The 13,119-nt window shown below is 44.5% G+C and overlaps 1 protein-coding gene across 1 annotated transcript in view; it reads right to left on the bottom strand.

Moving 5' to 3' along the window:
- The window catches only part of DAG1 (dystroglycan 1), a 61,193-nt gene that overhangs the window by 34,669 nt on the left and 13,405 nt on the right, over nt 1–13,119 (bottom strand). Inside the window, exon 2 of the mRNA XM_067303291.1 lies at nt 12,307–12,389. The gene's annotated coding sequence lies outside the window, so the exon portion shown is untranslated. The remainder of the gene's footprint in view (nt 1–12,306; nt 12,390–13,119) is intronic.

Raw genomic sequence — 13,119 nt, 5'->3', positions numbered from 1 at the left:
TTCAGGAATAGCCAAAAGAGTTCCTGACAACATCAAACTGATGATCCCTTCATGCAGGTGCACATATTTATAGGTTCCTTCTCTTCTTGCTGCAGACCAGAGGGCAAGGGGCTGGACTGCTTCAGTGAAACTTTCGGCTCTCCCCAATAACCTCTGGCCTGTGCTGGCCGGCCTTTCATTCACCGAGGAAGTCTGAAAGCAACAGATCACTGAAGGCACAAGCTCACTGAAGCAGAAGGGCAGTGCACAGCTTAGCAGGTCCATCTGTTTCCCAACTGCCCTGGCACAGGAAGAATGATTTAACTAAGAAAACAAAGATCGGCACCTTAAACAAGACACTAACAGTCTGCATCTCATTCACGCAGGGTTAAATTCACAGAGTTATCTTTCCGTGAAGTTATCTTATTTGTTTACCCGCACTACCTAATTAAAAAAAATAGCCCTTATCGGGTTTTGCCCATGGCCTTAACTAAGTTGACTGCTTCAGTCATTCAGCAGGATGCACCCCAGGACTGGGGAAGGGCAGAGCTGCCTTCTGCAGGTACACCAATGCAGAGAGCGCTCCAGCTCTTCTCCACACCCCACTCTGGTATTGAGAAATCAAGAACCAAGTTGCAGTATTTCAAGGCCAGACCATTCAGAGTACTCAACTACAAGGAATATCAGTGAGATTTAGGCATCATTTTTAATACTAACACTGTGCCCCATCCATACAAATACAGGAGCCATTCGGAATGGCCAAGCTCATTGTGTACACCAAGACCCATGCGCTCAGCATCTGGCCAAAAATGGCTAAGTTTTGGGGAAGCAGCCCTGTCATCCATAAAATACATGCTACCAAATGTATCGCAGGACAATATGCCTCTCCCTGCAAACAGGGCACCACTGCACCCACAACCCCCCCCCCCCCCGGAAGTTTTAAGGGCTGCTCCAGGCAAATCCCCTGCAGCAACTGCAACACAAGCACACTCCCACCATTGCCAATACTCAAATTCCATAAACAAAGGCCAAAGGATTGAAAAAATTATTTGCCAGAAGCAAGAATGATTTTTAATCAATTTCTGACAAATTTAAGCTTCAATTAAGTGAATACCTACAGCAGCAAAGAAACTTAACACAACATTCTGTAGACTCCCTACTTTCCTCGCTGCTCACACATTCACATTCCTACCACCGGTTTTGACTCCAATGACTCAGAAAAAATTTGATGGCCCATTGCTATTCAATCACACAGCAAAATATAAACAGTTTAGACAGAGGGGATAAGAGCTACATAAAAAGAGATGCTCCAGCGCCACAGGAAAAATGCAATCTTGGAGTTACAGAGAGGCCTTTAAGCTCTGAAGGTGTGTTTGGCTTCCCTTCTTTTATAATGCTAGCACAGATGCTGGGAAACAATTAAACTGCTTATCACAGTATGGGCCATTCAGCCTTCATAGTGCGACAGCAATTCCAATCCCCAGGTGGCAAAAGCTGCAATTAGGTACCCAATTATGTGCACCAAAGCTTCCCTTTCCTTATTTTATTTTACTTCAATGGTTATATAGTGTTTCTTCTGCTTACTGTCATTAGAAGATCATAGGTTCAGGCAAGAGCTATAAAGTTTCAGTCTAAATCACACCAGTCCTGAGGGATAACGCTTCAGTTCTGAGCGGACAAGTTGTTCAGCAGAACCTGTTACAAAGCCTGGTCACCACTGGTATTTCCTCAGCTGGAGAGGTGAGATTGTTAATTAGTTTGAAAATAAAGGATTGGTTACTCTGCAGCCCCGATTAGCCTCTGCCTTCCAGACAGCCTCAAAAAAAGAAATTCTGGAACAGTACTTGAGCCTCTTCTGCATTTAATAATGGGCTCTAAAGGAAAAACATGTTTTGGGTAGGTTAGCCCATCCTTTATAAAACAGAAAAGCTGTGCTAAAAAAATAACCTGGCTTTCCAGTTACAATCTACCAAGCACTCACTTCTTGAACAGGTCTCTGATCAGGACAGAACCCTGCCACGCTCTGTTTGCACCAGAGCACCACCATCACTACCTGCTGCGTGGTGGATCAACAACAGGCCAGTTGCACTGGCCCTGTCTGGGCTAGGAAAGGATGCCCTCACTAACATCTTGAAGGTGTTTCATGTAAGGCAGTACCTGTGTGGTTTATTTAAAGGCAGTAGGATTCATCTGCCAGCCACACACACACAAAAAACTCCCACCTTTCTCCTCATTCAGATAAGGTTTCTACTGAAGCTCCACTGCCACTTAACTCTTTCTGCTGGACAGACCAAACTCCTCAAGCAAAGTTTTCTACTGGGCACTTTCCAGCCATTAATTCATGTACAGCAGAGCAAACAAACCCTGCTACAACAGCAACACTGCAACTGGGAGAAGCATGCTAGAATGACCAAGAACGATGCAGTTTTGGAACCACAAGTTCAGCAGTGTCCTCAAAGGGCCGTCATTACACTACTGTAGCCTGTTCAAAGCAAAGACAACCATGCTACAGCACTGAAGCCATTTTCCACAAAGGAAAAACGCTTCCAAAGATAAGTGGTGCTTCCCACAGCACAGGCATTAGCAGAAGACTGACTACCACTCATTTCCTCAAACCCTTATGCTAGCCTGGAATTTTGCTCTTTACTGCAGGCTAAGCCAAAAACCACCATCTCCCAACTCCTCAGCAATACATTAGGTTGCTCTAGGTAATGCAAACAATTGCATCAAGGTTGCAACAATGGGTTTAAAAAAAACAACCCCCCCCCCACAAATCAATACATGAGAATTTGTGAGCTGGTCATAGCAAACACCACAATTCACTCCCATCCTCCACTCCTTTTCCCACTTTTGCTCTCTCTCTGCACGCGGGACAGGCAAGTTGTTCGTCCTTACCATCAGCAGCATGGGAGAGACAGGATCGCTGCTCCCAAATCTGGTGAAAGCCAGTGGCACCAGCTGCCCCCACAGCAATTATTCAGCCTCTTTGACCCCAGGCTGGAGGAGGCCCTTTACAGATAGGATCTTTGAAAAACTTACTCAGATAAAGTCTACAAAACACTGGTCAACTAGGAATCTTTCAGATGCCTGTAACCAGATAAGATACAGGCCATTTTTTGCTGGGAGAAGGGATGGTACATCCTTGGCAACAAGACAACCCACTGCCAATCTTCAAGTCATTGTTTCAAAGCTTGGAGCACAAGTACTTCTCAATGAAAGCAGTTAAGTTTTGTTTGTTTGCTTGTTTCTTTCTTTCTTTTTTTTTTTAATATTGACAACTTAATGCATTTTTTTTTTTCCTTTAACTCCTGGAAACAACTGAACTGTCTTTGCTCAAAACTGGAAAACAAGCCTGAGGCAGATGCAGAGCATGGGAAATTCCAGAGCTAGTAATTAAGTCAGAGAGTTAAATGCAACTCAGCTGTCAGACAATCTCAACAACAGGTGGTTTGACCAGCATCACTTATACACTCCCTCCTTCACAGAAGACTGCAGAGGGAAAAAAACTACTATAGCAGCCAAAGCAGGCGACCCTGTGAAAAAGCGTAGCACAGAGCCTACCCAGCTGTGCCCAGAGTGTGAGAGATTCCAGTTCAAACAAGATTTAATTGAGGGAAGTCCTGCAACACAGAGCTCAGACCAAATCACCACAATTGGCAGGCGACTTCTCTGGAAGCTGCCAAGGGGGTTAACAGCAACTGTACGTGTATGCCTCACTGCTTACCGACTCGAAGCTGTGCTCCTTCCAAGCCTTTGCTTAATAATTCCTCCCAAAAGCAGCTCCGTGTGAACCATTCCTCCCCATCTGCCCTGCATCCAGCATAGTGAGGCCGACAGGGCTGTGGGGTTTCAATGCAGGCCAGAGGGGGCCGAGCAGCAGCAGCAAGACAGCGCAGGCTTCTTCCCTTCTCCAGCTGATTGTCAATTCTACAGGCAAGGTGCTGCACATAAGGCAATTAGGTAGCAATGCAAACGGCACCATGATTATCATCACATGCTAAATCACTGCCTTTGCTCCAGATCTAAGCTACTTAAAAGCAGAGGGAAGACCGCCCAAATACAAACCCAGTTTAGGCAAGGTGTCTGAGCAGCAAGAGTTTGAAAATAACATTTCACTGTTGCAAAAAGTTATGTTTCTGTGATCTAGTTTTATCCTGTGTCATAATACTGACTGTACCCTTGTTTTTCACTACTTTTCTTACTTGGGAAAGCCATTTCTTTTACTGCTCTTTCACAAAAACAAAGAATTGGAGGAAAACCTGATAAGAGGACTTACAGCAGATTGCCTTCATTTTTTAAATTTATCAGCTACCTAAATCAGCAGTGTTCCTATGAATTCCACCGAACTGTTGGCTTTCAAGGATAGCCAAATCATTCTGAGACTTGAGATGGATGCCCTGAAGCACTGCAGAAAACAGCCTGATCCAGACAGGCTGAAGTAGCATAGCAAAATGTCCAGGAAGTCATTTAAGGAGAGGTCTAATCACATCACTTAAAGTCTATTGGTTATTCTGTTTTTTCCAAGAAAAAAAAAAAATACACAGAACTGAAGTGGATCCTAAGCATTCAGATACCAAGCATTCTGAAACAAGCACGTAGGCCAGAAGGAAAGCTTCGAGGCTTGCTAAAACATCCATAATGTCATCAGTGACAGCAGGTTTGCTGTGACTGTGTATATTACAAGCAACACTCAGAGGAAAGATGCTTAGAGATCAATGGATAAAGCCTTTCCACCATGCAGCCTGTTATTTCACATAAATCAGGTTGTCCTGCTACCGAACACCACCCCAATATCAAGTGCAAAGTGCTCGAAAAGCAGGAGCAGCAAACACCAAGTCAACAAGTGCTCACACTGTGGCTGAATTCCTTCAAACCACCTCCACTGACTACAAGGTCCTTCTCCCTTCTCTACAGGTACAGTTTTGCAGTCTGGAGCTGTATCATCTTCTCACTTGTCAATTCAGGTGATCTCCTCAAAGTATCGCTGCCTTAAAATAGGGTTTGTCCACACAAGTAACTCCAGATTCCTTAAAGATGCGAAGCCACATTTTAAAACGACAAAACAGCACAGCAAATTTGATTCGTTAACTAATCAAGCTCACCGTCTTCTACACAGGCAACGTGGAAGCAAACCCAAACCTGTCCCCCAGCTCTGGCATCTTATTTATTAGGTATGCTGTTACGACCTTCCAGTGTGATCTAAAAGCTTTGCCTCCAGCGTCCCCTTTCTTCTGACCTCCTGGAGCAGGGAGTCCCAGCACCAACAAGAGAGCTACCCGCTCTCTTATCTTCAGCCCCAGCAGAGGCTGGAGGGGGTTGGAGAGGCAGCCTACAAACCAAGCCAGAGGCAAACAGCAGCTCTCAGAGGAATGAGCCGTTCTGTCAGTCTGTCATGATTGATAAGTACATCCGCCAGTCCCCACCTGCTGTTCGCATTCCTGGCATTTCTTTCTGCAGCATTTTCTCTCCAAGAAGGGACCAACTGCTTATCAACTGTTGCAGAGGAGATTTAAAGGAAGAGAAACAGGCCACAGCTTAGACAAAATTCAGAGATTTCAGGCTCTGGGCATGCCAAAGCCAGTTTACTTCCATCAGATTGGAGAACCTGCTGGAGCAGTTGATACCAGGAGCCCTCACAGGTTCCTGAAGGGCTGACCCTTCCACAGGCTGACCGTGCAAGAAGCTGTAATGGAAGTTAAGTGCTCCCCCTTTGATCATTGCTCCCATTGCGCCTCTATTAAATTCCCTTCAGATAATGCAGGGAGCTCCAGAAAAGTCCTCTCTACACTTCAGCCACTCGCCCCAAAGTCATTTTCTGCACCGTTCAACCACACCCTAGACTAAAAGGGAGGTAAGGGGGAAAACACGGCAGCCTTTTGAAAAGGATGAAGGCTTTGCTGCCTTCCCGGCAGCGAAGGGCCAGCTAAGCGGGACAGCCAGGAGATCAGGAAGGACAGCTGCAGAGCAGTTGCTGCAGCCGCCAGAGCACAAATTCCCAGCAAACACGTTCCCACCCTGCTCCCAGAGTCATCCCAGGGTGAGAATCTCTGTTACGTGATCCCGGAGCTGCAGTAGCTTCAGCTCTGCCCAAGCGCTGGCTTTTAAAACGTTGGTTTCTGACAAAGTGACTCAAATACGCAGAACGTTAAAATGCACTCCAGTATCCTCCAGCCTCCTCTGCAGCACGTAAAAAGCATTTGTCTGAAGTTGTTCAAAGCAGCAACAAAGATTTTTGTGGCTGAAAGAACAGGAACTTAATTCTGGTTTTCGGTTCTGGATATGGGCTGTTTCGCCTTTTATTCACGTTAGTTTTAACATAGCAAGGTTAAGATAAATAAACCAGTAAAATTATTGTAGAGCCTCAAAGCGCGTGGGGAAGGGGGGGACGGGACACACACACACACACAAGCCTACTTGTTCTCAAAAGAGGAAAAAAATTCTGTGCAGGAGAACAAACAAACCTAGTATCCTGTAGCTTTGGCGCTTTTATTTTCTAATAAGATAGACTGTGAATGCCTTGATCACAGAAGAAGCTTAAGATGCATGCCTGCCTTTCACCGCTGTGGATAGTCTATCAACTAATAGTATAACTGTTATATAGCTGGGCTCACATTACAGCTCTGCCTTCAACAAGAAGGCAAATAGAGCACGTCTCTTCTACCTAATCAGTTATCACTGAATTCTCTTAAGAGATCAGTGTCTTTAAGAGCCTGACCCCTCTGTCAAACATGATCAAAATTAGCTTTTAGGGTCTAAATTATTAGAGCACATATTCATACTAAAAATCGTATCAGCCCGGTTGCCTTGGGAAACCGAGCTAAAGATACTGGCTACTAGAGGTTTGGTGTCACAGCACCCTTCTAAAAGGGACCTTCTTTCACTGAAAGAGGAACAAACAACTGCAAACAAGTCTAACAGTTTCTGCTTATTTGTCTTCTTGGGGAAAGAGGGAGAAAGAAGCAGAAGGAAAATAAAGGTGCTTTTCCCCCTGCCTGGAAGAGGAGCAAGATACCCAACAGCTTTTCATTTTAGGCTGCCTGTAGTAATTTCCACCTATATACAGTACCTCTCCTTTGGCCAAAGCAGCAGCACTTTTATAAACTAAAAAGGATGCAACACAAAGTCCAACTTATCCTGGATTTGGGATCCTGAAGAATAGAGCCCAGCCCTAAGAGCAGGCTTTGCAAACAGGACAGCCCCAGAAGCCATGAGCACTGAACGTACATCCCCTCCACAGAGTGGCTCCCTGAGCAGTTTTTAGCCGTATTTCCCAGGGTTATCATCCTTGCTCTTATGAAGGAGCCCAAAGTTAGCCTCAGTGAAGGGAAAGGGAGAGCTCAGATGTTTGCTAGCCAGGTGTGAGCAGCATTTGATTAGCTGGCTAATGGGTGCAGCTGTCCTCTGTTTTTTATGGCTCTTGGAGGAAATTTAAACAGGAACTTTCCATAAATTAACTGTCCATAAAATGAACATGTTTTCTCAATGCACCAGAAGGTCAGGAAAGGTCTGCTTGGCCTCATGTTCCCAGGACACAGAAAACAATCTTTATACTTCCAGTTTTTCCTTCCAAAGCACAAGAATACAGGCTTTAGCCTGTTCTGTAGCAAGCTAGTGAAAGCACACTCGCTAAGCAATCAAAGTCATTCTCCATTCACAGCAAACTAATAATTTACGTTTCCCCTAAAATCCCCAATGCAATCCAGATGCCTAAGTAGTCTTTGTCCCAGAAAGCAAAACATACGACTTCAGACAGACAGCCACAGCTCTACTTGCCAAAGCCCTTGGGAGCCTCTCTATTCTGCAGCAGTGACAAATTTCAACTCCATCCAGGTCTGGGGGCAGAAAGGAGTGATAGGGTGGCTACAGAAACACTCTCCCAATCTTTCGGGTTTCCTTTTTTTTTTTTTTTTAAAAGAGGATTATTTAAGAGGCAAGAGCAGCCCCTTAAATATATTCTGTTGATAAAAATGGAGTTAAGTTCCCAATTTTGAGAAAACCAGGAAAAGAATATGGGAAAAGCCAGGCCCAAATAGAAAGGTCAGTGCAACAAGTTTGAGAAAACAAACAAAAAACAAAAACAAACCCCTCAAAAGTACATCACTGCTTAGGATACACAAAGTGGAGGACAGAATAAGATCTGGCATGCATGGGAAGTGCTCCTTCCCTGAGACATGCAATGGTTGGTCACCTCTGTGCCAGAGCAGGAGAAGGCCTGAAGGCTGTGACCCAGGCAGCCAGCACCCCAAGCAAGGGCTGTTTCGCCAGGGAACGAGCTGCCTCATCCCAGAAAGGGAGGAGTGATTCATTTGGCTAAAGGGCTGAATTCCTCCAGCAGCATTAAGGAGAGCCAGTCAGCAGCTGCACTTGTCCCTGGCAGGGCTAGCGATCCGCTCCAGCCGGCCAAAGAGGCTCGCAGGAGCTGCCCCAGCCCAGCACGCTGCTCTCAAACAGCAGATCTGCCGGGCAAGAGCAGCGGCTTAACCCATGGCGCCCTCCCAACCCACCTGCGTGGCAGCCCAGGGATGCGATGCACCAAGGGAAAAGCTTTCCGAAAGGCAGAAATTACGTGTTGAAAATAAAATTTGGGAAACTTAAGCTGAACAGCAATACGACTTTTCAAAGGATATTTTAAGCATTACTACAGTTGCATTCCAGTTCCTGAGAATGTTTTCTGTTAATACGTATTTTAAGTTAAGTCACTTCATTTCCAAACTTGTATTAGGTAACTGCAATGCAATGCTTCAAATTTGAGACTTGAACCCTGTTGGCCAAATTTGCTGATGATTTTTAACACAGTGCTCTGTTACCTAGGTTATAACATGGGAATGTCACTGATTTTTTTTTCCTAGGGTGCTTGTCCAAGACTATGCTTATTCTGTATTATAACATTAGGTCTCTACTGATATTTGTTCACAAATCAACAAGTGATTTTATTTCAAATCTAATTTCTCTTCTTTTAGATGTCAACAAGCAAAAAAAAAATACACCAATAACCATGAATGCAAAACAACACCATCTCTAATACTAGGTATATTTGTCATTGACAAAACCAAGTCATATATAACTAGCAGTAATTCCTGGGTGCTAAGTTTGAGGAGTGTATACACTGTCAGAACAAAGGTACTGTACATAATAAAGCAGCTACCCCACAGGCATGTCAAACCTCCCCTGATCTGCCTTCTCCTCCAGAAAAAAAGTGGCAGAGGTGTAAAGAGGGAAAAGGAATCATCCTACATCCTAACCTGGGTATCTTGCCTGCAAATATGGAGCTTCAGGACAAGTTTGTATCAAAAGACTTCAAGAGGCCCATGTAGAGGCAGGTCTAAAACCATACACCCCTTCAATCCGAACACAGTGATCCACACTGATATTCAACCCTTCCTGCCTGACAGGTGGAAGGGGAAAATCCAGACATGGCAGTCGGCAATTTTGAAAGGCCCAAAACACTAGCAAATAATGGGGGACAACTTAAAGGACCGAGCCCGTATCCAACCTCTGATGGTTGCTTTGCCTCTCATCCTGTTAGGGATATAAATTCTGGTGCACGAGAGATGTATCTTAACCTTCAGAACAGATTTCTATAGACACATTACAGTACAAAAATATTAATATTCATAAATAAATCCAGACCTACTTAATCAAAAAAACCCCAGCACATATCTGTGGCCAAGCACTCATTCAGAGAGCAGAACAGACGCTGAGAGCCTGGCTGCCTCACCTATTTTTTTGAGAGCCAGACTCGAGTCAACTGACTGGAGATTAACCAAGCTGAAATACCGACCCTCACCACAAAAACTCTAGCTCTTCAAGCTGATTGCTATTGAAAGGGGGGAAAACACACACACACCCCTGGATGCACAGAAGTCATCTTTATGAGCTCTGCTGGGCAGATGGAAGAAAGCACGCGCGCTGGGCTAAATCAGTGCGGGGAGGTAACTCCCTGTCAGCATGCCTCAAGAATTACCAGCTAAATCAGGTTATTCATATTCCGTGACTGAAGGTACATCATTTTGCTTCAAGGGGAACGTCCATGCTACATGACCCCTCTATCTCCTTTCACATCATTACAACTTGGGCCGTAAATTCTTCAGGGGCAGATGTGAGCAAGCAGTCCTGGTAGAGGACCAGTTCTCATAGCTAGCAAAGGCGTCTCCAGGGAACCAGAGGAGGAATTCAAACAATTTGAGGGTAAGGATGGTGCACGAACATAAAAACAGCATGAAAAATGTTAATCTGTTGCAATGGTATGCAGACTGTCCACACGTAAGAGACTGCTTGTGCTTAATTGGACAGAAGTAAAAGAATCAAGGCTAAAGTAGAACAATTTGTCTTAGAGAATGTGTAAGGTAACTAACACACCACCACGACGAACCAAACTGTAGGGGAGCTTTCAGGTGTGGAGCCTTGCAAGGGCACCTGTACCTAGGTAACCGTATCAGTAAGAGTGATATAAGGCTAAGATCGCCCAAGCAACAACAATGTAAACACCAGTTTTGAGTATGGATGTAGCAGAGTTGAGACCAATGAGGAAAAAGTAATAAAATTGTTCATTTGGGAGGCATTTGGGCACAGAAAGGGAGGGACAAGCAGTGAAAAGGTGGGTTCAGAAACAGAAAAAAAGACGAAGAATAAGGTATAACATCAGGTAAAGAACAAAGGAGTGTGAATCCTCTGATGGTAGCAGTGCAGACACCTACGGACAGCAATGACCCCAACACACAGACCCAAGCCCCTCGGATGCCACAGGGAACCCCTTTGGACAACTTCCCACACTCTCCATCTGGTCCATGGAGAAAAGATTTAGTGTGGGAGGGTAAAGAGGGACAGACTTGCACCCTAACACTAAGCGGCATGGGAGGGAAAGGCGATAGACTTATAGTTCAGTAGTAGCACGAATCATAAGATTGAAGAGTAATAATTACTAGCGTTACAGTTCAAAAGTTCATGCTTTACAGTGTGCAAAATGATATAATTGCAAGCCAGTAACACCGGTGTTTATTACTTAAGTTATTAATTGATTTACCAGTTTCTTTGCAGTGCATTGCTTAATCAATAGCCTCTTATATCTCTGTTACATCTCAAAACTGCAGTCTAAAGGAGGAGAGCCAGCCCTGCGAAGTAACACAGCAGTGGCTTGGCCAGGATCCTCCAATTTGGAGGTTTGAGCTAGCTGCTATAAAGGCAATTTGGTTAACCAAAAGGAGAGATGGCCTGTGCAGGTACTTGCAATCTAGACTGTTTGCATTATTTGTTTGTAAAACATCCAACTCAAAGAGGCTCCGATCCACAATTGGAAACTGTACATGCCACCACAGTGTGAACACATCATTGGCTGCGCTTTTCTTAACTTCTAAAAATAAACCAGGATAAACAGCTTAGAAGTTTGAGGTGCACTTGAGTAAAGCACACCTTCAATTAAAGGGACACTCCTACACAGACACCACCTAGACAAAACCAGGGAACAGGCCACACAGGACTCAGGACAAGGCCCAAGTTTGGGTCCTCCCACTCTTAGGATGGGACTAACCTAAACCCCCTCTCAGACTTTGGTGACAGCAGCAAAATGAGCCAGTCTCATTAATTTCACCTCCTGCTGCCTGGTAGCTTCTCTGCAGCAAGGAGTGATTCAAAGCTATTCTGTCAACATGGACACTTGAATGTCTTCTCAGGCAGAAGCAAGAAAAAGACACTCTGCAGAATCTTTCACTTAATGGCCAAGTTCTCCCCTCTCTTCTCCCAAAAGTTTCTCAAGTTATTCAGCTGATGACTTTTTTTTTTTAATCCAACTATTACAGAGCTTTTACTCTGCAGGGCAGTTTATGCAATAAAGGTGCATGTAGTCCATCATTAGCATCAGCTTGGTGGCTTAGCAAAACCTTCTCCGACACACTGGTGAGGCTGACACCAGAACACTGCACAATAGAGGCAATGCCAAACTATTTAGTCACTAACTCCTCCCTGCAACTTCCTCTCAAAGGCTCAGAGTCTCAGAGGAGTCAAGTGCACCAAGGGCACCCTGTTTTCCTGTGATTCCCAGAGTTTATTTTTTTTATCTGATAGTAACAGTAGAAGACTATTAAAAAAAACCAAAACACATACACACACACTGCACTCGCCTAAGTGGCTCCAGAGTCTAAAATAAACACGGCAAGCCCTATTTGTGAGGGAGTAAAAATAGCTTGTTCCTCATCCCTTCCCAGGACCTCTGGTTTGTACACAAAAGCTTCACAGGTTAACTATAAAAATACCTAAACATTAAATGCCAGCAGACAGAGGAATGTTTTAATCTGAGCTTTACACTGGTTTTCTAGCCATTCAGAAACCCACCTTAGCTCAAGCCAGCACATTGATGCATCCGCGAGCCTCCTCTCTTGCTCTGGGCTGAGGGCCATGCAGTGCCTCCTGTCCTTCTAAAAAAAACCAAAAACACAAACTTCATTGGAATTATTTCAAAGAGCATTAACTGTAAAACCTAGTGCTAAACTGTACTGCAGTCATGACCAGCTCTTTGGAAAGTAGAGCAGACACAATGAACTTTTACATCAAAAGGAAAAAGAGAAAGGCTATGGTAGTGCTGGTTCACTGTAAGAAACATTGCTTCATATCAAGTTCTGTTAAATTAACTTTTTCAAGGCCTAAATGTATCAGCTGGTATCTTCATTACTCAGGCCTTTAAGGAACAGAAAAACAAAATCTAAGACAGCAGGATATATGAAAGCTGAGTGAAGCCAAGTTTAATCATTACATCATTTCAAATGACAGATCAACTGGACTCAACCTATTTATGACACTGGCTTAAAAAGGACCAGAGGAGAATTTATAAACACATCTGAAACCTGCTGGCCTTTATACATGCACTGAAACATGCCTAGGGCAAAATGCCAGACATACTTCTCCCTAGCACCACATGCAAAATTCACATGAGCCCCCAGCTCTAGGAGCCTTCCCACAAATAGAAGCCAGCAGGTCTCGGAGCAACGGGAGGGTCAGAGATTCCTGCGACACCGCAGATCTCCCTAAAAGGCATTCCTAACAGTGGCATACGTAACCACCCGTCTGATTTGACATTCTCCTGCCTCATTACCAGCTGAGAGTTCAGGGATCACAATTACTGCTTTAACAGGATTTTAAAATGCCTCA

Source organism: Apteryx mantelli, chromosome 12 (assembly GCF_036417845.1).
Source record: "Apteryx mantelli isolate bAptMan1 chromosome 12, bAptMan1.hap1, whole genome shotgun sequence".
In the NCBI taxonomy this organism is placed as follows: domain Eukaryota; kingdom Metazoa; phylum Chordata; class Aves; order Apterygiformes; family Apterygidae; genus Apteryx; species Apteryx mantelli.
Note: the sequence above shows the minus strand (reverse complement) of the source record. Positions and strands in the feature narration are given on the sequence as shown.